Source organism: Sorex fumeus, unplaced genomic scaffold (genome assembly GCF_029834395.1).
Source record: "Sorex fumeus unplaced genomic scaffold, SorFum_2.1 ptg000034l, whole genome shotgun sequence".
Lineage (NCBI taxonomy): Eukaryota > Metazoa > Chordata > Mammalia > Eulipotyphla > Soricidae > Sorex > Sorex fumeus.
In genome coordinates this window covers 29,382,349-29,391,969 of record NW_026606091.1, presented here as the reverse complement: position 1 = coordinate 29,391,969, position 9,621 = coordinate 29,382,349, and positions in this window count along the sequence as shown.

The window sequence follows — 9,621 nt, the reverse complement described above, 5'->3', positions numbered from 1 at the left end:
CCCACAGAGTTCCAAGCCACCATCGTCGGTAGGGGGCAGTGCCCGAGGGTCCGGGTGGGGGCGGGGAGGCCCGTCAGGTCCACCAGGGCAGAGGCTGGTGCAGCCTTCATTGTGAGGTTACCCCTGGGAGCTCTAGATTTCTCCCTGGCCAATGGGGTTGCAGCCCCGAGGCCACGCCCCCTTCCCTGCCTATAAAAAAAGCTCGTGGCCCCGCCCCTCGGGGACCCTCTCTCAAGGATGCTTGAGGGAGAAGTGGCCCCATCACACCTTCCCCCTGTTGACCGTTCGAGGGGTCATCTAGGGGTCACCTCCAGATGGTGACCCTTCCACGGGTCATCTACGGGTCACCTCTAGGTGTCATCTCTAGGGAATCGTTCGAAATTGGCAGAGCGCAACGGACGGTAAGAAAAGGCCCTGCGTTGGCCCTGCACTGGTCAGTGTATGGCCCCGAGGCCACAGGATCAAGCCCGGGCCCATTTCCAGCAAGTCGTCCGGCAGTTTTGTCCCCAGCAGCCTCTGTCCTCCTCAGGGTCTCCAGGACTCTGGGATGGGAGTCCCCAGAGAGCCCCTCCTGAAAGAACAGAATTTTAAAACATCAAGTGTATCTTATAAAGGCGGAAGATTGCTTGGCAGAGCGTCATTTTTTAGTGGAGAGTGATTTGGGCTGGTGCAGAGCACCAGGAGCCTGAAGCCTGTGATGTCTGAGGAGGGCAAAGCGGGGAGGAGTGACTTCGAGTGTTGAGGGAGGGGCCCTGTGAATGGGGCACTGTGACAGGGGAGACAGGCTGGGAGCAGGAGCTGGGCGAGTCTCCCCGTCCCTCCGCACCTGTGTCCTGCTCTGCGGGCAGCCAGAGGAAATGGGGTCAGCTGTCCACTCCCCAGAATGTTACGACCATGAAAATGCAGAGAGCTCTAGGGCCGGGACATAGAACGCTTGTTTCTAGTTGTCCCTCGTGTCCCTGCCAGCACTGCCAGGAGGGCTCCAGTAGGTCCAAACCAGGAAAGAATCCAATTTATAAGGGGCCCAGAGCAACAGATGGCGGTGAGAAATGAGCAGCCCCCGAGATGAGCAGGAGGAACCAAGAGTCGGGGCTGTGGACCATGAAGTTTGGGTGGGGTTGACGGTCTGGGGTCCTTGACTGTCTGCTTCCTCTCAGGTTTACCGGCCTCTGGGTGCCCCCGAAACAGCCACATCGTTACAACATTTCCAAGGACAGGTGGAGGCAGGAGGTTCCAGGAACAACGGGTGAATGCGGAGAACAACTGCGGATGTGAGTGGGGGCTGAGGGGACTGAGCTGGGGTGAGAGAAGCGGGCACAGTGCCACCTCGAGTCTGAGGGCTGTGGGGTGGCCGGGCGGGAGCCCTGCCAGGCTCGAGTTGTGTCTCTGTAACAGTGGAAGGGGTCTGGGTAACATTCCCCAGTCTTGCAGCTGGGCGAGTCTCCTATCATCTCCAATTATCACATATCATTCCAACTTGTCTTCACTGTGAGCCCACGAAAAGTTGCTGTACACCAAGAGTTTTGTGAGAGGGTGCAGGGGTTTGCTGGCCATCAGCTCCCCTCCACCCTGGGGTATTCTTGGGGCATAACAATTCAGTCTTCTGGGCTGTGACTTTCCTGGTCTGTGAAATGGGCTGGTGAGACCCCCTGTGAGGCCAAGAGCTTGCCTTGGGTGATGGCAGGAAGGACAGGTCAGAATGCCCTGAGGGCTGTGGTGGCACTGACTGGCCCACACTACACAGAGGGGTCTGGAGTTGGCAGTTGCCAGGTAGGAGTCAGGGTCCGAGTCAGAGGGAGACCCAACTCCTAGGCTCTGGGACAAAGACCCCATGGGGGCCTGTGGCTGAGGGTCTGAGCCCTGCATCTCCTGGCTGGGAAGTAGTCGGCCCTCCTGCCTGTCCTCACAGACACTGTCCTACCTCCCACAGATGCCGGTGCACAACGAAAAGGTACAGTGCCAGTGGCTTCCCTGGGGACTTTTCTGCTGGTACCTGGACATGCACATAGCTGCCGACAAGAGCACCTGGATGCCCGCTGTCACCTGGGCTCCAAGGAGGAGCAGCTGAACCAGCGGATGCTGCGGCAGAAGCAGCCCATAGACCAGCTGCTGCAGGTGCCACCAAGGCAGCAGGCCCTGCTGGAGGCCGCCATCAGGGAGCTGAGGGAGACCAGGTGAGAGAGGGGCCACGGGCTCTGGGGCAGGAAGGCCCTAGACCTGCCTCCTCACCTAGTGCCTTCACCCCAGGTGCTCTTCTGTGGGACTCAGCAGCAGAAACAGCAGCTGCAGAACCTGGTAAAGTGGAGAGGAGTCCTGGAAAAGGGTGAGTGACAGGGAGAAGCCCCTGTGGGTCAGAGGGCGGGGCTACTGGGGAGGGGAGACAGGCGGCCCCACCCCCAGTCCCCCACCTCCCCTGCTTGGCTGAGACCCTTATGCTGCCCCACATCCCATCCACTCCAAAGGGATTGGCGTGGAGACGAACAACACACAGGTGCTCCTGGACACAAAACGTGAGGAGCTGGAGGCCACAGACAAGGAGGAGGCACAGGAGGCCAGGCAGGAGGAGTGCCAGAGTCCAGGAGCTGCTGCGGATGCGAGTGGGGGCCGAGGGGACTGAGCTGGGGTGAGAGAAGCGGGCGCAGCGCCGCCTGGAGTCTGAGGGCTGAGGGGTGGCCAGCCGGGAGCCCTGCCAGGATTGAGTTGTGTCTCAGCAACAGTGGAAGGGGTCTGGGTAACATTCCCCAGTCTTGGAGCTGGGCGAGTCTCCTATCATCTCCAATTATCACCTATCATTCCAACATGTCTTCACTGCGAGCCCACGAAAAGTTGCTGTACACCAAGAGATCGGTGAGAGGGTGCAGGGTTTGCTGGCCATCAGCTCCCGTCCACCCTGGGGTATTCTTGGGGCATAACACTTGAGCCTTCTGGGCTGTGACTTTCCTGGTCTGTGAAATGGGCTGGTGAGACCCCCTGTGAGGCCAAGAGTCTGCCTTGGGTGATGGGAGGAAGGACAGGTGAGAATCCCCTAAATGAGGGCTGTGGTGGCACTGACTGGCCCACATTACACAGAGGGGTCTGGAGTTGGCAGTTGCCAGGTAGGAGTCAGGATCCGAGGCAGAGGGAGACCCAACTCCTAGGCTCTGGGACAAAGACCCCATGGGGGCCTGTGGGTGAGGGTCTGAGCCCAGCATCTCCTGGCTGGGATCTAGTCGGCCCTCCTGCCTGTCCTCACAGACACTGTCCTACCTCCCCCAGATGCCAGGGCAGGACGAAAAGGTGCAGTGCCAATGGCTTCCCTGGGGCCGATCTGCTGGTATCTGGACATACACATAGCTGCCGACAAGAGCACCTGGATGCCCGCAGTCACCTGGGCTCCAAGGAGGAGCAGCTGTACCAGCGGATGCTGCGGCAGAAGCAGCCCATAGACCAGCTGCTGCAGGTGCCACCAAGGCAGCAGGCCCTGCTGGAGGCCGCCATCAGGGAGCTGAGGGAGACCAGGTGAGCGGGGGGGCCAGGAGCTCTGGAGCCAGGAGAAGCCCCTGTGGGTCAGAGGGCGGGGCTACTGGGGAGGGGAGCCAGGCGGCCCCACCCCCAGCCCCCCACCTCCCTTGCTTGGCTGAGACCCTTATGCTGCCCAACATCCCATCCACTCCAAAGGGATTGGCGTGGAGACGAACAACACACAGGTGCTCCTGGACACAAAACGTGAGGAGCTGGAGGCCACAGACAAGGAGGAGGCACAGGAGGCCAGGCAGGAGGAGTGCCAGAGTCCAGGAGCTGGAGGAGTCAGTCAAGTCCCAGGGGGCAGGGGCCATGGCCTGTGTGAGATCCAGAGACGCTCCTGTTGCTGTCCTTAAGGAAGAGGAGTCCACCCACATCGGACCCAGGTCCTGTAATGACCCGCCGAAAATCCAGAAAACACAGCTGGTTAGCAAGAGCTCCACTGGCAGCCTGACACCCCGCTGATACCTCGATTTTACTGCACCTAAGCACCCTGCCTCTCTCACCCAATTGATCTAGCCCAGCCCCGTCCTCCCCACACCACCCGAGTTCTGCCTTCTGCCTCTGCCCTTTGGTCTTCTCCCTCCACTAGAACCAGGGATATCCCTCACTGCAAGACCAGGGATCGGGGCAAAGGCACAACTATTCTCCATCTCAAGACACAGGATACCAGGGGGACAGTAAAGTCTCCCTCCACTAGACCCAGAGATGTGGGAGAAGAAATGTCCCCACCCCTGGACCCCTCAGGTATCAGGGGGCACAGTTTCCCCCTGCACTAGACCGTGGGATCAGGGGGGCAGAAATGTCTCCCCCACTAGAACCCACGGATGGGGGGGGCCAGAGATGCCCCCCCACTAGACCCCAGGGATCGGGGGGCCAGAGAGAGAGGCCCCCCACCACTGGACGCCAGGTATCCGTGGGGCCAGAGAGAGAGGCCCCCCCACCACTGGACGCCAGGGATTGAGGAGGACCATAGAGACAGGCCCCCCCACCGCTGGACGCCAGGGATCGGGGGGGGCCAGAGAGAGAGGCCCCCCCACCACTGGACGCCAGGGATAGGGGGGGCCAGAGAGAGAGAGAGGCCCCCCCACTGGATGCCAGGGATGGGGGGGGGCAGATAGAGCCCCTCCCACTGGATGCCAGGTATCGGGTGGGGCCAGAGTGAGGCCCCCCCACCACTGGTTGCCAGGGATCGCGGGGGCCAGAGAGAGAGGCCCCCCCCACTGGACGCCAGGGATCGGGGGTGCCAGAGAGAGGCACCCCCCACCACTGGACGCCAGGGATCGGGGGGGCCAGAGAGAGATCCCCCCACCACTGGACACCAGGGATCGGGGGGGCCAGAGAGAGTTCCCCCCACCACTGGACGCCAGGGATCGGGGGGGCTAGAGAGAGGCCCCCCACCACTGGACGCCAGGGATCGGGGATGGCCGAGATGTCCCCCGCACTAGGCCCCAGGGATCACAAGGGCGGAGATGTCCGCCCCCCCCCCCCCACTAGGCCCCAGGAAACAGTGGGGAAGAAATGTCCTTCTCCACAAGATCCGAGGGATCAGGATGGCAGATATATCCCCCCAGCACTAGCAAACAATGATTTGGAGGTCAGAAGTCACAACTCAGCTCTCCCCTCCCCATTGTGGGGTCCTGTTTCTGCGCATGACAGCCCTGAAGCTTGGCCGCTGGTACCATACAGTGACCGGATTCTACAAACTCTTTGGGGCTGTTTGGGGACTTTGTATTGCTGGCTGAGAAGAGGGGAAGGAGGAAGGCGGGCTTTCTCCCTGACTGCCACTGTCTGATTTTCATGATTGTTGCAATAAATGGATCTATCCCAGGCCTGTGTGGGTGTGTGTGTCACTGGGCGGGGCAGGTGTGGCCAGTAGTTGACAATTGCTTCCAGATTGTGGGAAGCCTTGGCCATGTCACCATGCCAAGACGCTTCACCTGCCTGCCCCTGTGTGAACCCTGTCAATGACCCCAGGAGAGTCCACCCCAAGGGTTGAAGGTCTCAATCACGGATGCGTTCCCAGGAGGGAGGGCAGGATGCAGCACCCAGAGCCCTGCCTTCCACTGCAGCACCTCCATGGCCTCCCCTGCCCCTGGTGCCTGTTTCCCCATTCCCCTCTGCAGTGCACCAGGAACCGACCCCACTTTGCCCCCTAGTGGCCACATCAGGTTTCTCAGGATGAGCACTTGAAAGTGCTCCTGCAGCAGGTGGGTCCAAGGTGCTGACCCCTCAGCCAGGGTTCCTCTCCATGGCACCTGCCCTGGCAGGAAGACAGTGTGTTATCAGTGGAGCAGGATGGGGCCATGGATGGAACATGTTTCTAGTGTCCCCGAGTCTGTACGGAGCTGATCCCTGATAATAGCGCCCCACTTCTGTGTGCACCATCAGGTTCCCTAATACAAGTCCCACTGCCACCACCACAGCACGGTCAGACCCCATGAAGTAGAGAACCAGGCCCTGACTCCTCTTTGTTCCTGCACGCCTGGACCTGTTGGGACAGCCTTGGCTGAGTGACACTCTACTGGTGACAAGAAGTGTGTCCAGATCCATGTGTCAGACCAGATGGCAAAGCCTCAGAAGGAAGAGCCATCCTGTTCCAGTCATTTCCAGGAATTTGTTCAGCCACGCCCCTTCCTGCCAGTCACATTTCCACTTGGAGTCACACTCCTGGTAATGCTGGCCAGGGCAGGCACAGGCAGCTCCTGGTTTACCCCTCGGTGCCCAGTTCATAGCCCTGCCCCTCTACCTGCACCATGGGCCTGGGTCCGCCCATTCACTCTCATGGTTCTGCACACCTCACACATGTCCTGCACACCCTCTCGCAGCCTCTACGGGGGCTCTGGCCTTAGCTCCCCGTGTCCTGCCTCTGGGTCCCTGGGCTCTGGACTCAACAAGTCCAGGTTTGCCTTGAGGTTTGGGGAGCTGAGAGACTGTGGGGATCAGAGGCTCTCCCCTATCCACCCTTGCCGGTGGGGAGAGCTGTTCTCCCTGGACATTGAAAGACTGTCTTGGGAGTTTTTCCTCTTAGGATCTTACAGAGTCTCACCAAGACATAGGTGGCACCCAAGAGATTGCCAGAAGCATCCCAGTGTATTCCATGTGTGCAGGCTCTATCCAGCTACCCCCAAACAGGCATTAGCAGGTCACAGCATAATTATGTAGGTTGTTTACTGGTTACCTCGATTCTGTGGTAACAACTTTCATCTAACGTACATTGTTGCCTACTGCTCTCAGGTGCTCCCACAGTGGTGACTCCAGTTTCTAAGCTCCGTGGTTTGAGCGTTCCCGTGAGCTTCTTCCATCCCTGCTCGGGTAACCTGCTTTCCCTTAGTCTCTTCCTAGGTTAGAGATTTGGGAACCCCATCCGGGTCAGACAGAGGGACAGAGACATAGAAATAAAGTTAAGGAAATAGGAGTAACTTACTGGGGGGCTCCCGGGCGGACTCTCCGAACCTCAGGTGAGGCAATGGTACACCCGCGCCCTGGGTTAGACTAAGGGGGCTTTTAAGTTGTCTTGGTCTGTTCCTACTCATCTGTTCGTGGGTCAATGATAAGGATCCTGGAATGAAACCTGGTGGCTTCCTGTCACCAGGTGGGCGATAAGTCTTGTCTTCCTCACCTGGGACAAGGTGATCTCTGACTCCAGGAATGTTGCTGTCCACTCAGCTGGTTGACATTTGGTTTTGGTCACCATTTTGTCAGAGCAAACCTCACATTTGATTCTTGTCAAATTTGGTGATTCCTGACCCATCCATCTTGTCCACCTCCGAGAGTGGGTCTCTCAGAGGTCCTGCCTAGTTTTTCGCTTCTGCCTCTTGTTGCCTGCTTGGTTCCCTCCCCTTAGGCTTGGCAGACAGAATCATTTGCGAGCCCCCCTTAGCTCACCCCGCTGCGGCTGATCCTGACAAACTAGCACCTGCAGGTTAATCTTCTGGCGATGCTTAGTGATGAGTGACTCTCTGGCTTTTCCTGGGCACATGTCATCTGCTCCTACTCCCCAGACTCCACTCCTGGGGCCAGTTTTATTTTGCCTATTCCAGGCCCAAGGGGTCCTTGACCATTCTTTTGGCCAGAGACTGTCCCATGCTGTACTCTGGATCATATCACATGTGGAACCTTAGGCCTTCCCTTTTCCAAATCAGGGTCGCCTGGTGCCTGTCCATCCAAGGTCCTCCACGTGATGCACATTTGGGAATGATTGAATCAAGGACAATCACTGGGAAACTGAAGCTTTAGTAAGATGAATGTCCAGGATGAGATCAGGACCCACCTGTGACTCCTGCATCAAGCATCAAGCAGTGTCCGTGTAGGGGTCTCTTTGCCAGGAGCCAAAGAGCATATCAAGGCCATCAAGGAGAGAAAAACTAACATTTCACTGGTAGTCTGGTCTGGGAAATGATGCCCTTCTGTCTACATAGTTTCACACCAGAAAATTCCCAACAACCTCTCTGAGCCACATGCTGAAAACCAAAGGAAACATATGGGCTTTACCTGGAACTTGGGAGTCAACGTCCTAGACCAATCAATGCCTCAACCCCACATCAAAAGATCAATTCCAGAGTCAGTTTAGCGGGGACCCCACATTGTAAACGCAAGAGAGAAATAGTCACAGGCTAGGAAACAGCAGAGACCCGATGAGGCCCGCGTGGGATCCTCACATTTCCGCACTGCACTGACAGGCAGCTCCTGGGACACGGCCAGGGCAAGGCTGACTGCTCAGTGGGATACCAAGCAGGTCCCCTTTTCTGCCAACACTCTCTGGGACCCCTGTGTCTTCCTGAGTGTGGTGAGTCTAGGGCATGATACCTGCCGCTGTGAGAGCCGTGGGGTTCAGGGACCTTGCAAAAGGGTCCGTTCCTGGGGCAGGGGAGGGGGCATGTGGAGGGCTTCTTCCTTCCAGTCCTTACCCAACACTAGCCCACAGTTGGAAATTTTGTGCCTGAGCCTCCATAGTCACAGGAGACTGCCCATGGACAGTCATAGATGTCATCCTGCACTTCCTGAAAGACATGGTGGGAGGGGGTGTGGACTCTTCTCAGGGCAGAAAGGTGGCAGCGTGCATGATCTGTCCAGCTGCAAATGTTTGATGGGGTTTTATATAAGAGTCCACGATATTGTGCCATCCAGGCATTTCGTAGCCACGCATGCCCACTGAAACTCATTGTTGTTATCGCTGAATGGGGAAGCTTGGGGTGAATTGTTTTCAGCCTGACCAGCAGGACAGCAGCAGCTGGAGGTCAGAGGCACAGTGACCATTCACAGGCCTCAGAGAGAGATCTTTGTCCCCAGTCTGTGCCACGAGCCCAAGTGTCTCTTTCAGGACTCCTGGAGCCTGGGGCCCTTTCTCAGGAACAAAGAGGTTCAACTCCTTCCTCTTCCCCAGAGTCCAATTTTTTGTTTTTTTTTTTGGGTTGTTGTTGTGGAATTAATTTTTTAAAATTTTTTATTAGTGAAACACCATGAGGTACAGTTGTAGAGTTACAAATTTTTGTGCTGGGTTTCAGTTATACATTGAGCGAACACCCATCCCTCCACCAGTGCCCATTCTCCACCACCACTGATCCCAGTATCCCTCCCACCCCCCATCTCCCCCATCCCACCCTGCCTCTGTGGCAGGGCATTCCCTCTTGGTCTCTCTCTCCTTTTGGGTGCTGTGGTTTGCAAAAGAGGCATTGAGTGGCAATCATGTTCGGTCTATAGTCTACTTTCAGCATGCATCTCCCATCCTGGGAGGATCCTCCCAACACCCTTTATTTGGTGCTCCCTTCTCTATCTGAGCTGCCTTTTCCCCTAACGTGTGTGGCTGGTACCTAAACCTCCTGGTACCTATCTCAGCTATTCTTGGGTGTTAGTCTCCTATTTTATTACTTTATGTTCCCCAGATGAATGCAATCTTTCTATGTCTGTCCCTTTCTTTCTGTGGAGTCCAATTTTGAGGCTGAATTCAGTGCTGTTTGGTTGTTGTGGGAAGAGGGGGATTTTTTGGGGGTACACTGGTGAGTCCTTATTTCTAAATGTGCTTTCTTCCAAGAGTAGGAGTAGAGACGTGCATTAGGCCCTTGGGTTTCTGCTGCCAGGACTGCATCCCCAATGCACTGCAAGACAGGACACTATAGG